The following is an 18,627-nucleotide window of genomic DNA, read 5'->3' as shown; positions in this document are numbered from 1 at the left end:
TTTATGAAAATATTCAATGGGGGTAGGCACCTTGGTTCTTTGGGTACTCACCAGAAAAGACCACAAGTGGCAGAGAGAAACAGGGCAACAATCACACTTTAATAAGACATAGAGACAAGTGGCAAAAATGGTACAGAGGCAGTTGGTGGTATGGGGACAGAGATGAGTAGGTGAAGGAAGGCAGCATAGGGAAGAGGAGGGGAGAGAAGGAGAGAATATCACTCAGGTAAGTATGGATTAGAGTTGGAAGCTGTAAGCAGCATGGACCCAGTGGAGACAGAAGAGTGCTTGGGAGGCAGGAGTTTGAGATCTCATTTTTATAGGGTTTTGGAGGGAAAACAGACCGACTCTTTTCTGGGCTGCCTTAGGGTTAGTTCATTAATGTATCCAAATCATCACAGAGTTATCAGCAAAACTTCAAAGTCATCATCTCAAAGTTATCAGTACCTTTTTGATGTTCTGCTGGTATGAATTTTGTCTGCAGTTTGCATATCTTAGGACCAGGAGCTTTGTCAAGCAGAGCCTAAATGGTTTCTCCTGATTCGGCACATACTACTAGGATGTGAATTTTAGTTAATATATGATACAGTTTGTAAATTATACTGCTTTAATCTTTGGGACAGTTTGTAATCAAGTAAGAAGAAATTTAATAGGGATAAACACAAAGTCTTATCCTTAGTTTCAAAAAATCAGTTTCACAATTATAAGATTGGAGAGGGGAGGCCTGGCTAGATAGGAATTTTTCTGAAAAATTCTGGGGAGTTTTAATGGACTAAAGGCTTAGTAAAAGTCCACATTGTGAGATTGTAGAAAAACGATGATGGTGGTGGTGGTGATAATTATGATGGTGGTGGTGATGATGATGATGATGATGATGATGATGATGATGATGATGATGATGATGATGATGATGCAAACTTAGGCTGCGTTTTAATGTGTGTATGTATATTTTTTTTAATTTTTAGGTCAGTATACAGTAGGAATATTGATCTATTGCTTTCTCAGTTTTGACTCCCCATTTTAGATATCAAGACCGTATTTTTATCACAGAAGAAATTTGGTAGGATCCTTTCTGCTTTTTTGCATACAATTTGTGTAATATTGGAATTAATTGTTCTTTGAAAGAATATATTTGTAAAACCATCTGGTCTTGAAGTTTTTGGTTTTTTTCCCTTTGGTAGTTCATCTATATAACTTGTTCAATTTCTCTTTCTGAGATTAGGTTATTTAAATTCTGTTTCTTTTCTGATAATAGGGTAATTTTATATTTTTGTAAATATTTGTAAATATTCATCCTTTTCATTTAAATTGTCATTTTATTGGCATATAGTTTCTAATAATTTCCTTTATTTCATTTTCATTTATTGTGAATTCCTTTTTTTCATTTGTAATACTGATTAAGTTTTCCTCTTTTCTTAAAGCAAATTCATTAAGACTTGTCTTTTTTAAATTTCAAGTTTTATTTATTAATCCAAATTGTTAATTTGGATTCAGTGTTGATTCAATTGTTAATCTCTTCTGTGATAGTCAGAATTTATATTTTGGTGTTTTAATGTGATTATTTTAATTTGATGATTTTCTAATTCATTTTACTTATATGTCCAACTCATTTATCGGTTTTCTATCTCCTGTTGATGATCGTGTTTAAGTTAAATTAATTTCGCTTTTCTGACGGCTTTGGCAGCATCTCACAAATTTTGGTATGTTGTCTCATTGTTATTATGTCCTTTGATAAATTTATCTGCTGTTTCTGTGATTTGTCCCTTGATCCACTAATTCCTTAGGATTAAATTAATCTCCATTCAATTTTTAATTCTTTCTTTTGTTATTGTTGTTTAGTCATTTCAGTCATGTCTAGCTCTTTGTGACCCCATTTGGGGTATTCTTGGTAGAGATACTAGAGTGGTTTGCCGTTCCCTTCTCCAGGTCATTTTACAGATGAGGAACTAAGGCAAACAGGGTTAAGTGACGTGCCCAAGCTAGTATGTGTCATACAGCTAGTATGTGTCTTATAGCTATTATGTGTCTGAAGCTGGATTTGTACTCAGGGAGATGAGTCTTTCTGACTTGAGACACAGCACTGTATCTACTGCACCACCTAGCAATTCTTTCTTTAGTGGCACTGTATTGAATATAATCATTCATATTTTATTATGATCAATTACAGATATGTATAATATTTCTCATATTTTATATTTGTCTGTGAAATTTTTACAGAAAATAAGGGTTGATAAAAGAGTATACTTAGCACCAGTGTTCTTGTTTCAATGCCATCTGCTTCTGCCCCTTTCATATACACCTCTTCCCCTCACCCATACCCCAATCACAGGCCCTTACCTTTTTTTGTTTAAATCTCTTTTCACAATTAAGCATCTTAACTGAGAATTTGTTTTGCTTATGACTAATCACTCCCTGAATCTACTTTCCCTCTTATTACCTCCTCTCCCTTCTCCTTGTTCTACTTTATTTCTCTGATGAGTCAAATGTATTTCTACATTGACCTCTTTGTGTGTCTGTGTCTGTGTGTGTATATGTGTGTTCTGCCTCCCTTTGTCTGCTTCAGAGGAAAGTAATGTTCAAATAACAATAGTTTCTCCAAACCCCTTCAACCTTGTTTCTATTCTCTTCTCTTTGATTATGTGAGAAAGTAAGTTCTCCTGACCTCCTCTCCCCTTTTCCTCTAGTGTATTGCTTTTCCCACCTTTCCTTTCTCATATTAAAATCAACAAAATACCTCCAAAACTCTGCCCTGTTTAACTCTTCCATGACTCTTGATGACTTTGGGGTTTTGAGGGATAACTTATATTATCTCTACCTATTAGAATATAAATACTCCTTCCTTGTATAGTCCCTTTTCATTGCTCGCTTAGATTTATCTTGTTATTGTTCTCTTGACTCTTGTGTTTATTTTTCAACATTTCTACTGCACTTTGATCTCTTCATCAGGAAATGTTGCAAAGTCCTCTTTTTCATTAAAGGTTCTCTCTCTGTCTCTCTTTCTCTTTCTCCCTCCCCCTCTCTCTCTGTACGTGTGTATGTATGTATAGATACACAGATGTATATGATTTATACATATACATACATGTGTGTGATTTATAAAGAAGTAAATATAAGTGTTCAAAATTTTTTTACTGCTGGAAGGTACGATCAAATAAGTCTGGGGACCAGTAGCCTCAAGCACTGAAAGATTTTTGACTTGCCCAGGGTCACACAGTCATAGAAAGACTTAAACCCAGGACTCCCAGGCTCTGAGGTCACCTCTATCAACTTCTCCATGATGCCTCTCATATATAACTGTTATTTATTAGTAATAGATATTAGTCTATACATCATGGTCTGTATCCTAATTTTCAAGTATAATAGCCTCAACTATTTGACAGAAAGGAGTTTTTTTCTAATTTATTAGCTTTATGACCTTGAGCAAAACACTCCTGCAACCCTCTTTAACATACCTTTAAAGGTTATGTTAATATATGATCTACCATATCGGACTTTAAAAATTTTTTAATTGACTGATTTTGTTTCTCTGACACATTAATTTCTGAATATATCACCCCCACCCTACTCAGGGAGCCATCCTTTACAACACAATTTACAAAAGAAAAATAGGAAAAAAGCTTTTTAGCAAAAATAACCAACATATCATCTATGTTTCATAGTAGTCCATCTTTGCACTGAGGAAGAAAGATGTACTTCTCCAGGACCAAGGTGCTCATTATAGAGTTCAGTTTTCTTTAATTGTTATATCCGTTTACATTGTCATTGTTTATATTTTCCTACTATTTCTACTTATCTCTGCTTCCCATAATTCACAGTTTCTTATGGCACATTCCATTACATTCATGTAGCAAAATTGATTTTTCCATTCTATAATTAGTAATCATTTACTTTATTTCATCTACTTTATTATGACCATGAAAAAACACAACCATGAATATTTTGGTATGAATGAAACTATTTTTATCTTTGACCTTCTCATGGTATATGCCTCTCAATGGGATTTCTGGATCAAAGAAAATGGACATTTTTAGCTACATTTTTAGCACAATTCCAGATTCTTTTTCTGAATAGTTGTATGAATGCACACCTTCATTAGCAATGTATTTTTGTTCTTGCATTCTCACAACCCCTTCAAAATTATTTCCATCTTTTGTCCTCTTTGCTCATTTGCTGAATATAAAGTTGAAACCTCAGAGTTATTTTTATTTATATTTTTCTTTTTAATGACTTGGATCAGTTTTTCATATAGTTTTTGGTAGTTTATAATTATTTTGAGGACCCTGAATTCATATTCTTTGGCCATATCCTGGAGAATGACTCTTGATCATATTTTTTGTTAATTTCCTATATATCTTGGATATAATACCCTTAATAGAGATTATTTGCTACAAATTTTTTTCCATTCAGATTTCCCTTATAGTAGCTGCATTGATTTTGTTCATGTAATAGCTTCAATTTCATGTAATCACAATTGTCTGTTTTATGTTTTGTGTTCTCCTTCATTCCTAGGCAGTGTAAAGATAAAAGATATAAATAAAAATCTTTTAAAAATGAATATTCCCCTCTCTATAGTTGTGAAAGGTAATTTCATCTAATTTCCTTCAATATTTTTATAATGAGAACTTTTGTATTTAGATTGCATATCCATTTGGGATTCATTTTGATATTCAAATTTAATGTGATGGTCTGAGATGAGTTTTTGCCCAACTTCTAAGTTTTCCCCATGGTTCTTGTCAAATATGAAGTTCTTCCCCAAATAGTTTATGTCCTCTGGTATATCAGACTTTGGGTTATTTCATGTTTCTGATTCTTGTTTATCTGATCTTTTCCACTGTACTTTATTTTTTATCAGTACTAAATAATGTTGATGATTAGATGTTTATAGTATAATATCAGTTCTAGAAGTTTCCTTCTCCCTTCATTCATACTTTTTTCACTATTTTCCATAAGTATTGTTTCTCACAAGTTTTGTTATCTTCTGTAGCTATATAAAAATAATTTAATTCAGTTTTAGTGGTAGATTGAACTATCACTGAAACTGAATTAAATGATGAAGGGCCATTCTTTTAATTTGATTTGAGAAGAGTCACTTGGACTTAGAGGGGTCAGAAAAGTCTTCATGTAGGAGGGAATCAACCTGACCTTGGAAGAAGCTTGGAATTCTAAGAAGTATGAAAGAGAATGGAGTTTGTTCCGGGCATGAGGAACAGGATATCCTTGGCAAAGGCACAAAGAATGGAGATGGACTTTCGTGTCATAGTAACAGCAGATAGGCTGGTTTGGCTGGAACAGACCAATCAAATATATATGTACATGAAGAATTGGCAATCTAGAGCCAGATTATGCAGGACTTTAAATGTCAGATAAATTTGTGTTTGATCCTAGAATACATACAGAGCCATTAAAATTGTTTGGTCAGAAAAGTGACATGGTTAGACCTGTATTTTCATTACTTGGACAACAGTATAAAGCATGAATTGGAGAGAGAAGCATCTGGATGCAGGGAAACAAATTAGAAATTTATCATAGGTATGTAGTCAGGAGTGACATCATTTGAAACTAGGTATGAGCCTTTCTAGGTGAAGAGAAGACCCTCTGTGTGGACAGCCTTGGCCCTCATCACTCCAATGACTAGAGAAGGAAGAGAGATCTAGCTACAGTTAGACAAAATGTCCATAGCTTAAACCTCATAAATGCAGGCCCCGTCTTTGCACTGGAGGCTACTACTGGACTGTTTTCCCTGAGTCGGTGAGTTTGGGACCAGCATGTATCCTAGAAGAATCTATTCCCCAGCTTCATTGTCCTCACCTTCTAGATATGAGGCAGCTAGTTATAACAATGCACAGAGTGCTTGACTTGGAGTCATGCAGACCTAAATTCACCTCAAGTCACATACAACCTCTCTCTGCCCCAGTTTCCTCATTTGTAAAAGGGAATAATAACAACACTTACCTACCAGGGTTGTTGTGAGGATTAAATGAGATGACATGTTGTTGTTCAGTCATTTCAGTCGTGTCCAATTCTTTATGACTCCATTTGGAGTTTTCTTGGCAAAGATACTAGAATGGTTTACTGTTTGCTTCTCTAGTTCATTTTACAGAAGAGGAACTGAGGCATACAGGGTTAAGTGACTTACCCAGGGTCACACAGCTAGGAAATATCTGAGGCCAAATTTGAGCTCAGGAAGATATATTCCAGAATTCTGGCCCAGCGCCCTATCTGCTGTGCCACCTAGCTGCCCAATACTCTATATAAGTCCTACCTATTTATTATTGTTTTATTGTTGCCGTTGTTTTTGTTGTTATTGTTAGACCAGGCAATACTGTTTCAAGAAGGGCCTGTGCCCTTAAGTGAGTACTGACTATATCTCAGAAAGCCAAATTTTATAGACCAAACTAAAAGGGAAGTGGACTGATAATTAAGAAACTTGGCTTCTGATCCCTGTCCTGTCATAAACACTCAGTGTTTTTTCCATTGTGAAATGAGTGATTTGTGCAAGGTATTTTCTAAGTCTCTTTCCAGCTCTAACAATCTTTGAGTCTGAAATTTGAACTTCATTGACAACTCACCTTTTCCTCAGCTTCAATAATGAGATAAATGATCGTTCTTCTCTGGGCTGGAGCAGGTTATTTCCTCTCTGAGACCTCAGTTTTATCCTTTATGAAAGGAGTGAGACTAGGACACAAACAGTGCAGGGGAAAGATCCCTGGCCCTGGAGTTTCAGGACCTGGATTTATTTCTGTCTCACCTTTAGCACTTATTACCTGTGTGACTTTGGGCAAGTCCAACTCCCTTGTTTTAAATGAGAGGATTATACTCTAGATCTCTCCCAACTTTAGATCTATGTTTCTATGATTTTTTTCTAATTCTGTCATAATACTTAAGAGTGTTTGGGAGTAGAGTAGTTTCAAGCTTTCTTTGAAAATCAACAAAAGCTTCTGTTTCTTGGTTGTAGAGGTCGCTACCCTACTTCTGTCGTCAATTATCAGGCTTCTTGGTGGCAAAGTAGAAGAAACAACTGACCTTGTAGGATCCAGTTAGGAAGAATAATTAATCAGGATCTGTCAAATGGCCTGCTTTTTCTCTCCAAGACAATCTTAACAATGGCCTCATGGTATTTTAGGGGTCTCTCTTTTTCCCAGCAGAGTAGAGTCTCCTAGCCACACCAATCTGTACCACTTGCCTCAGATACAGTTTGTGATGTTTGATCCAAATACAAAGATTCCTAATTAAAGATTAGTTCTTTAAACCATTTTGTAGATATTGGAAAAAAATTTTCAATATTTCTGTAAGGAAGAAAAATTCCTATTTGCTTAAGAAATAAGGGGGAAATAGAAGAAAATAATGGAGGGAGGCATTCTTTTGGTTAAATATAAAGCCAGTAACCTGACAATCACATCAAGCATTTTCGTGGCCCTCTTGTTCATTATCTCTAGTTCTTACACATTCTTCTTCAGTCATTGAGTCCTGGAATAAAGTTGATAAAATTTCAGAATTTTAAATATTGCCTCATAGTTTCTACATGCCACATTCCAATTTGTATACTTGGTAGTGCTTGCTTTTAAAAACAAATAAGGAAAAAAAGTCCTAGTGCTGCATTCCGCATTCAGTTGGGGGGTGAGGGTAGAGCTAGGAGTTGTTTGTTTTTGCCCACTTTAATTCCCTAGACCTTTCTCAGCCAAGCTAAAGATGACCTATGCTAATGTTTGTTTTGGTCACTGTTAGTTAATTCTTTGTCTTATATTTGTGTGGTAATATTTCCTCATCCTTAGGACACTATCTTACACGTCTTCCAGTAGAACTAAATTATATGTTCTATTTTGACCTTACCACAATCAGTTTAAATTTATATTTTATGTAATGGTTTGTTGGCTTCCAACTCTTCCAGGTAAATTTAATCTGAAAACTTAACTAACATTCCCTCTACAGCATTATGCAGAGCAGTGATGAAAAATTTAAATAATGCCTAGGACAAGCCATTATCAAACCACTTGCTTTGTCTCTCTAGTTTGACACCAATTCATGGCTAGCCACTTTCACTTCTGCTTTGTTGTTTCCTATCATGTAGGAAAGAAAGAAAAGAATAGATGAAGTCAAGAGAGATGACATCTTTTAATTTCTCTCAGATTATTAGGCCCGAAAGCCTAAAATTCTGAGTGTTCTCAGGGATAGAATGGTATAAACCACATTCGATATGTGTATTGGTTCAAATGTGAAACTGCAGAATTTTAGAGTTGGAAGGTGACTTTAAATGTTTTTAATTAAGCCATTCAAATTAGCAAATTCAATTAAACAAATATTTTATTAAGTGCCAATAGGTGCCAGGCACTGTTTTAGACAGTGGAGTTACTAAGAAAGAAAATGAAACAAAATCTACTGGTGAGGAACTTCCATTCTATTAAAGGGATTTAATTTGAGCAAAGGGTAAACAGTGTATAGAGTAAGGGTTAGCGACTAAATATGTGATTTCATTTGTATAGCAAACTTCCAAATAAGGAAGGGAGCCTCCAAGTGCAGAAACACTCTATCAAAACAGGGTGAACATACCTGAAACTTATAATTTTAGAGATTTGCCCAGAACAGTGAGAGGTAAGACATTAACAAATGTTAACTGACTGACTGAGTAAAGGAAAACAAAGGAAAAATCAAAGAAAAAAACTCTATTTATATATATTTATGTTATGACATATTTTCTAGTATTTTTTCAAGTATAGCAGTTGAGCTTATGTTTGTCCATTCAATGTTTATTAAATTGTATTTTTTTATTCTGAGTTTAACAATCAGAAAAAAGTAACATTTCCATATTCAAATTAGAACAGAAAAAGATATGTAAAACTGCAAATCTCTTGCTTTCAGTTATTTTTTAAGTATATAAGTCCCACATGTTACCTTCAGAACTGTCCTGTTTATCTGTGTATCCTTCTGAACTTCCTTCATTTTGTGGATTTTTAAAAACTGCTTCAATGACCCTCATCATTTTTTTATGACAACACTATCACTAGCTCCAATCTGTCCCATTCACAATCCTTGTAAATAACATGGCCAACTAAAACAAATGTATACGTTAAGCAAACTTTGAAGACTTAAGGACTGACCAAAAATACGTAGGACTTAATAAAAATGCTACCCAAATTGTGACAGAGAGGTGATGGACTCAGTGTTTAGAATATGACACACTTTTTTGGAGATGGTACTCTTTACAATTCTATTCTTACTATATAAATTGTTCTGATTCGTTTCATACATGTTTTTCCAGATTTCTCTGAAATTTCTCTTATCATTAATCACAAAACAGTAATATTCTATTCATGTGTCATTTGTTCAACCATTTCCCAATTGATGGGCACTCCTTTTGTTTCCAATTCTTGGTTAATACAAAAAGAGCTGCTATAAATACTAATATATAATATAGGTCCTTTCCCTTTTTCTTTGATAGCAATATAGCTGGGTCAAAGGATATGCTTAGTTTAGTGACTTTTGGAGCATAATTCCAAAATCAGAATGGCTAGACTAATTCACAGTTCCACCAAGAATGTACCAGTGGGGCTAGTCCCTAAGTCCCTCCAACAACTATCATTTTCTTCTTTTTTTTTTTTTTTTTCGATCTTTGCCTGTCTGATGAACATGACATGGATGATAACAGCTAGCATTTATATAGCACTTTGAGCTTTACAAAAACCTCTGGAATTATCTCATTTTACCTGCACAACAATCCTGGGAAATATGCTATGATTATCTTCATTTTATAGAAGAGGAAACTAATGCAGCCAAAGATTAAGGAACTTGTCCAGAGTCACACAACTAGTAAATCTCAGAGGTCAGATGTTAATTCAGGTCTTTCTGACGCAAGATCCAGTTTTCTGTCTGTTTTGCCACCAAGCTGCCTCTAATGAAAACTTTGAGTTGTTTTAATCTTCATTTCTCTAATTATTGATGATCTGGAGTTTTTTCATATGGCTATTGATGGCTTGATTTTCTTTCTTTGAGAACTGCTTATTCGTATTCTTTGAGATTTATTTATTGGGAAATGGTTAACATTCTTATATTGGGTTTCCCAAAAAGCTTAGTGCAGTTTTAGGCTATAGAAGTTTAAAGGCCAAAGTGTTTCAGGCTGCTAAAACTTTATTAAGACTTTTGAGACACCTTGCATGCTTAAATATATTTTTATATGTCTTTAATATGAGACCATTAGCAGAGAAACTTACGACAGATTTTTTTTCTTAAATGTTTCTCTTCTAATTTAACTATATACATTAATTTTATTTATATAAAAACATTTTAATCTTAAGTAATCAGCATTGTCCATTTTATCTTCTATGATCTTATTTGTCCTATATTTGGTCAGGAATTCTGAAAAGGTATGTTCTTCGTTGCTATTCTAATTTGTGTATGATGAAAGCTATACCATGTATTTATTTGGAGCTTAATGTGGTAAATGATGTGAGGTATTGGTCTAAAACTAATTTGTACCCAACCGTTTTCCAACTTTCCTTCTGCTTTTTGTTGAATAGTGAGTCTTTTACCACTATGTAACAGTGGGCCTTAAGATATCAAATACCTAGACTATTGAGTCCATTTGTTTTTGTATGTCATATACCTAACCTGCTCCACCATTCAAGTGCTCTCTAATTTTTTAAGCAATGTCAAATCATTTTGATGATTACTGCTTTGTAATATAGTTTGAAATCTGGCACTGCTAAGGCCCCTTTCCTCTTACTCTCTTCTTTTTTTTTTTTTGTAATTTCCCTTGAGATTCTTGACTTTTTGTTCTTCCATATGATAAAGGAGTTAAATTACTTGAATGAGGTCACACAATTATTTAAATGTTTGATGGAGGATTCAAATTTTCTTGACTCTAAGCCTGGTATTCCATAAGCATTTTCCACCTTACTTCATAAAAGAAACTGAGTGGACACTTGTTTCTTTTCCCCATTTGAATATGAACATATCATCCTCTTATGGTCCCTGTTCATAGTTCAGATATATTTATATTTGTTTTTCTCTTGACTGCTATGTTGGGAGGAATTCTTAGAAATTCTCTATTACATTAAAGCTCTAATTTTTTCCCTCGGATTATGCTAAGCTTTGTCAATTCTTGGTTATAAAACTTGTATCTTTCACCTTTTGGAATATTTTTTCCAAGTTCTCCTCTCATTTTAGGTGGTAGCTTCCAGGTCTTATGTGATCTTTACTGAGTCTTCTTGGGTTGTTTTGTTTTGTTTTAATTTTTTCTTTGTGGCTGCTTTTAGTGGGTTTGGTTTTGTTTTGTTTTTTACCTGTAAGCTCTGGATTTTAGCTATAATATTCTAAGTGTTTTCATTTTGAGGTTTCTTTCAAGAGATAAGAAGTGAATTTTTTCTACTTCTACTTTATCCTTTCATTTTAATAGGTCTGGGAAGTTTTCATACATCATTTCTTCAATGACTTTCATGGTCAAGGTTTTCAGGTAGTCCAATGTTTCTTAGATTTCTTCTTGCACTGTTTTCTAGGTCATTTTTTTTTCTTTCTATCAGAGATATCTTACATTTCCTGACAGAGTTTTAGTCTTTTAATTTTGTTTTAGTATTTCTAATTGCTTCATGGCACATTGATCTCTCCCTGTCTGGTCCAATCTAATTTTCAAGGAGTCTGTTCCTTAAGTATGGTTTTGTTACCCCTGTACTATAATCTGTTTATTCTTCTAATTTTTCCTCTTAATACTTTCATTCCTTTCTAGAGCTCTCATTTCATCTTCAATCATTTTTTGTAAATTTTTTTATTTAAAAATTTCATTCTGAATTTTAACTAACAAGCACCAAATAAAATTAGTATTTCCATATGCATTATAGATCAGGAGGAAAGGACTGTACGTGTAACTGTGAATCTCTGTTATCTATTGTGCATCTCAACCCTACCCCCATACCTTCATCTGAGGGAGTGACCCTTATGGATAATGGGTCTACCACCAATACCAACTGACCTCCTGCCACTAATTAGCAGGTAAGCCCAATAGCTGTTGGAATAGTAGCACTCCCTAGACTACTGGCCTTTTTTCCAGCTCAGGCCCTCCAGCATGAGAATGACCCCTGTGGTGATAGGACTAGCCATATTGTCAAGCCTATCAATACGATCTTGCCTACCAGTTGCTACCTGCAGAGTAGGCAAGCCATCCTAGAAGAAACAATAAAAAACCCAAAGGTAGACACCAGAAGTTTTTTGTATAAGGCAAGTCAAATCACAACTGCCTCCTTGACCACCACCTACCCTCAGACCCTGATGGAGAGAGCCCAGAACCCTTATCCCAAGAGTTCTAGAAATAGCTATTGCCCCCTAGACCAGTGACCCTACTTCTAGCCCAATCCCACCATGATCATCCGAGGAAAAAATTCCTCTGGAAATTTGACCAGTTAACTGTTCTGCAGCTATATGCACTAAAGACCTAGTAAGAAAATTCTCACCACTTTGGCACTGTCAAATGATTTAACATCAAAAATGTATATGTTTTTATCTATGCCAGTGATTGCAGTTCTTAATTTTCAATTTATAAATCCCATAGAATGTGAACTTGGAATGGGAATAAATTATAAGAAGCAAAAATCCACCTTCTTTACCTACCACTATTAAAAGTGAAAAAAAAAAATCACTGTCACAGACATGCACAGTTAAACGAAACAAATTTTTTCTTTAACCAAGAAAAATGTTTCATTATACAATTCTGAGTGCTTCACCTCTCTATCAGGAGGTGGGTGGAGTGTTTCATCTTTAGTCTCCTAGAATTGTGGTTCTTAATTATGCTGATCAGGGTCTTTAATTATTTAAAAGTTGTTTTTCTTGGTCACATTGTTGTTGTTGTATGAATTGTTCTGGTTCTGTTCACTTTATTCTGCATCAGTTTATATTAGTCTTCCTAGGTTTCTCTGAAACCATCAAAACCATCTTCTCCATCATTTGATATAGCACAGTAGCATTCCATGACATTTACGTACCATAACTTGTTTAGCCATTCCCCAATTTGGGGGCATTCCTTCAGATTTTCATTCTTTGCCAAAGAGCTATAAATATTTTTGTACATGCTTAGAGTTTCTTTTGCATAGAACTAATCCCTCTTTTATGCATCTTTCCCTCTTATCCCTCTTTCCTCCTGTTTCCTTATTGAGTGAAATGTATTTCTGTACCTAAGTCAATGTGTATATAATCTTCCCTCCTTTGACCAATTAAGATGAGTGAGATTCAAGTGTCAGCCATTCTCCCCAACTTGCTTCTCTTCAATTGTATTGTTGTCTGTAAATACACCCTGATTATGTAAGATAATTTTTCTTAACTCTCCTTTCCCTTCCCCGCTAATGTATTCCTCTTACCCAATTTTCTCTTAATATCAAGACATAACAGAATTGCTCCAGGCCTTGTCTAATTAGACTCCCTCTGTGATTCCTGATTTTAATAGGATTCAAGAAGGATTTAAGCATCATCTCCCCATATTTCAATGTAAGCAGTTTATCCTTGTTTGGTCCCTTGTATTCATTCCTGTTGTTTACCTTTTTATGTTTCTCTTAACTCCTTTGTTTAACTTTCAAAGTTTCTATGATCCTCTGGTCTTTTCATTGAGATGCTTCAAATTCCTTGTATTTCATTAACTGACTATTTTTTCCATCATAACACTACACATAGTTTTGCTGGGTAAATTCTTATTTATTAGCCAGTGTCCTTCTCGAATATCATATTCTAAGCTCTTCAGTCCTTGATAATTATGGCTGCTAAATTTTGTGTGAGCCTTACTCTATCTCCTCAGTACAGACTGTGTTTTTCTTTGAGGCTTTGCTTGTAGATATTTTTGAGTCATTCTCTTCTTCTCTGGTTGCGGTCTTGAGCTTCCCCGTTAACATAATGACTTTTTATGGTGCAATTCTTTTGTTTGCTTGTTTGCTCATTCTTATAGCCTACTTCCTGTCTTTAGACTTGATGTTAGGACCAGCCCCCTCTTGATGCTTTCTTGGGTTATTAAGTGTTGTGTTGTTCCAAGATCTCAGGGTCTGCTTATGCTGGGGACCCGCAAGTTTTCAGTGCTCTCAGAATTGTCTCTTCCAGGGCAAAGTCTGACAGCTGCTTCCTTAATGTGAGCTCTGCAAGTTCCTGATCTGAGTTTGGGTCTGAGAAACAGTAGACTGTTGCTGGAGTCAACCACTTCCAGCCACCTGGGAAGCTCTGCTGCTTCAGAGTGACAGAAGTGTGACTCCCTTAGGTCTGAGATTCTTGCCCTATTTTATCTACAGGCTTCAGAGTGGTAGACCCCACTTTCCAACTGGAGTATGAGCTACATCTGTCTTGCTTGCTTCTATACACAGCCTGGGGTCTATTGCTGCTCCTTACCCCAGAATGCTGCCCCTGGGCCTATAGGTCTCCTCTTCATTATACATCAGAGCGTGTGACCCAGAACCAGGTACTGGATGACAAAGCTTCCAGATGGCACCAGTTCCCCCTGCAATGATGCCTTATGGGTCTGAGACCTCCTCTTGCCCTGGTATAGGCACTATACCGTGCACTAAAAAGTATTCTCTGAGTAACCAATCCTGACCAGACTCCAACTCCCTCTTCACCAGAACTTTCTGCCAATACCAACTTCGACTGAAAAAAATGGCTTATTTTATCATTTCCCTGACTTTCCCCATCAAAATTTCCTCTGATACATCTTCTAGATCTCTTTGGAAAAAATTGGGATGGGGGTGGGGTGGGGCAGAGCCAGCTGTATTGCTCCCTTTTCTTCAGCCACCTTTGTTTAGCCTGTGTTACTGTCTAACCTTACTTCTTGAATTAGGGTTTCTGTTGGGAACAGGCTTTATTCCCTTCTGAAAAGAATGGTGAAACCCTCTTTAGCACTGAACTGTATTATCTAATGTCTGGGTCATTGGTGCTATGTTATTCAATGATGTTAGGAGCTGCTGACTAGTAACCTAGAATAGGAGTTATCTGCATGGGATGTTCTGATCCAGAGTGGCAGCTCAGATGCTGCCAGCTTCTGATCCCAAAACCAGGCTCAGAGCCACAAAACTGCAGGTCCCACATATCTGGCTTGATCTCCGCGTAAGCTCTCGTCTCCCTGCTTCTGCATGGTGCAGGCTTTTGACTTCCCTGACCCACTCTTGGTTAAGCGTCCCTCCTCAGTGCTTTCAGGCAAGGCTTTTCTGATTGGACCCTTTCCCTGTGGGCTTCTTACTATCTCTTTGTGATGACCTGTGTTGTCACAACGCACTTATTAGAGATTTTCCTTGATTAATCTAGTACTTTTTTTTATTAATCCTTGATGGAATGTTGTCAAACAGTCAGGCTTTTCGGCTTTCTTCCATTTAAGATATTTCAAGAGTGCTCCCAGTATTTCTGTTCTTTAAGATTGTCCTTAATACTACACAAATTTTGGGGCTGCTAGGTGGTGCATTGGATAGAGCTCTAACCTTGAAGTCAGGAAGATCTGAGTTCAAATGTGGTCTCAGACACTTGACATTTACTAGATGTATGACCCTAGGCTAGTCACTTAACCCCAATTGCTTCACCAAAAAGCAAAAAAAAAAAAAAAATACTACACAAATTTTTAGAAATTTAATTCAGGTGCAGCTAGGTGACACAGTGGATAGAGCACCGGTTCTGGAGTCAGGAGGACCTGAGTTTAAATCCGACCTCAGACACTTGACATTTGCTAACTTTGTGACCCTGGGCAAGTCACTTAACCCCATTGCCTAGGCAAAAAAACAAAAAATAAAGAAATTTAATGCAGTTCAACAGATATTTATCGAGTATATTTTCAAACAATATATAAAAAATCTAGATAAGATATAATCCATCTTATGGAGGTTATAGTCTTGTAGAGAATTTTTTTTTTTGTGGACCTAATAAATCTCCACATAGTCATGTTACTGGAGTTTAGAGTTTCAATTTTTTAAGCTTTTTGCAGAGTAGGTATATGGTTTCATTGATCTTAATGATTCCCATTTGGGAAACTATCTAGTAATACAAATTCAAAATTGTTCTTAGATGTATAGTCTTAAAGAATTGCTTGGGGTACTGAGAGGCTAAGTGATTTGCCCCAGGAAAACATATTATGTGTCACAAGAACAAATGAATCCTGGTCTTCCTGACTTTCAGGCCAGCTTTTTATCCGCTGTATTATAGCTATGTAAAATCATACTACCATCCTGTCTTCTACTCCAGTGTAAGGTCTCGCTATCTATTTTTGTAAACTTCTCCTGATTTACACTGAATTTTATGGTTAGAAGTGACCTTTGACATCATCTGGGCTAGCACCCACCCAGTGTAGGCGTCCCTTCTACTTTCTCTGTGACAGATGGTCATCCAGCCTGGAAAGTTACCCTGCCAGAAGAGCTTTCTAAACATTTATAAAGAACTCAACCAACAATGAACATTTTTAGCAACTAGATGGTACTTTGCCAACCCTTTCCATTGTTATTTAAGCTATCTGTGATTATTAGAAAGTCATTCTTCTACTGAGTCTAGAACTGTTTCCTTCTATTTTCCACCCATTATGCCTCATTCTGCCTCTCAGGAGTAACACAGAATAAGCACTCTTCTTCTAGTTCATAACCCTTCACACTTAGTAGGCAATTTTCAAGATACCGCGATGCCCTATTTCTTTTCTATAACGTCACAATAAAGAAATTATTTTACAAATCCTTTCTTGGGCATGGTTTCAAGTCTCATTTTTGCCCTATTTATTTCTCTTTCTAGGCATTTCTACTTGACAATGTCTTTGAAAGTGTGGCAAACAGTACTGAACACTTATGGTCTCTGATCTGACCAGAGCAAAACTTTTCTGTTGTTATGGTTTTGTTCACTTCTACTTAATGAAGTCTAAGATTACATCAGCTTTTTTGGTTTTGACATCACACTGTTGACTTATTGAACTTGGAATTAATAAACCCAACTTCCATATGAGGCCTTGCCATCTTGGTCACTGCAACCTTCCCCGCCAGTGCATTCTAATTATCAGTGTCCTTTTTAAAAAATCATACCAACCAGACACAATACTCCAAATGTAATGTGGACAGCACAGAATCGGGAGGACTCATCTCTCTTAATATGTATACGCTTGTTTCTTCTCATGAAGTCTAAGATTTTCATTATTATTTTAACAGCAACAATTTGTTTGCATTTATTTCTAAAGATTTTTTAACTGTCATCTATTTCTAAGTATTTAGAGTATTCCCCATTAAAGTTTTTCCCCTAACCTTTTTTTGGAGGGATATTTTCCCTTTGTTCTCCTGTTCCACTTTTATATGTGTTATACACACATACATATAGATATATATGTAAATGTATACAAGTAAATATAAATGTTTTCTATATATGCTACCATGGTACCAGGTGATCCAACAAAGTCAAAAGCTATACTCTGATTGTCTTGATAGAGTAATAAATTTCATTTTTTTATTCTCTAAATATTATTCAGCCTTTAATGATACTTTATACCTTTTGACAGCCCACCTGCATTCATATAGATTCATGCTTTGGAGTGCACCCTTTTTATATTCCAATATATTCAAGACATTCTAAGATATTCAAGAAATTAAAGACATTCAAATTTTCATTTCAAGCATCGTATAAGAATATAAAAGAAGGTAAACTCTGTCATACAGTGAGCCTTTTTAAAAATTATTTTAGAACTGTATATAAATTAAAATTCAATTCAGCAAACACTTATTAAATCAAAATAGTATTAGTTTATAAATATATAATTTGTACCATTTTATCTTAGCTTAGGAAAATGGAATGAAATCATAGATTACAAATGTTGCTAATCAAATAACAGACATAAGTTATAAATTCAAATCAGCTATGCCTTCTGAATCTTAGCATTGTACTTCTAGTTGTTGTTCAGTCATGTCTGACTCTTCATTAACCCTTTTGGGGTGTTCTTGGCAAAGATATTGGAGTGGTTTGCCATTTCCTGCTTCAGCTCATTTTACAGAGAAGGAAACTGAAGCAAACAGGGTTAAGTGACTTGCCCAGTGTCACACAGCTGGTAAGTGTCTAAGGTCAGATTTGAACTCAGAGTCTTCCTGACTTCAGGCCCTACAGTCTATCCACTGTGCTACCTAGCTGCCCAGCATCTTACTAAATCATTGCAAAAAGCATCTAATAGTAAAAACCAACAAATTGGTATCAGTGCCTTTTAATTGCTTTAAAGAATAAGATTACTCTGCCAGAAAATCTTTCCAAACATATGTAACATTGCAAAGAAAGCAATGTTCAGTAATTAATATGTCTAAAGTTGTTATATCCATCTATCAAGGAGACATGCTTGCCACAGTTACTCAAAAGGACAAATAGAAGTATCAACGGATAGGAGGGAAGATAAGCCTACAGTGTTTCTCAAGGTTCTCCTGAGCAGTTTTGTATATGTAAATGACTTTATTTTTATTCTTTATTGTTATCCTGATTCATATGTTTTTATATTTTTGTCATTGTATACATTTTATGCCTTGACTTAATTTTTTTTTTTTTTTTGGTGAGGCAGTTGGGGTTAAATAACTTGCCCAGAGTCACACAGCTAGTGAGTGTTATGTGTCTGAGACTGGATTTGAACTCAGGTCTTATTGACTCCAGGGCCAATGTTCTATCCATTGTACCACCTAGGTGTCC

Source organism: Vombatus ursinus, unplaced genomic scaffold, assembly GCF_900497805.2.
Source record: "Vombatus ursinus unplaced genomic scaffold, bare-nosed wombat genome assembly UNPS02014816.1, whole genome shotgun sequence".
NCBI lineage: Eukaryota > Metazoa > Chordata > Mammalia > Diprotodontia > Vombatidae > Vombatus > Vombatus ursinus.
This window is presented reverse-complemented; position numbering follows the sequence as displayed.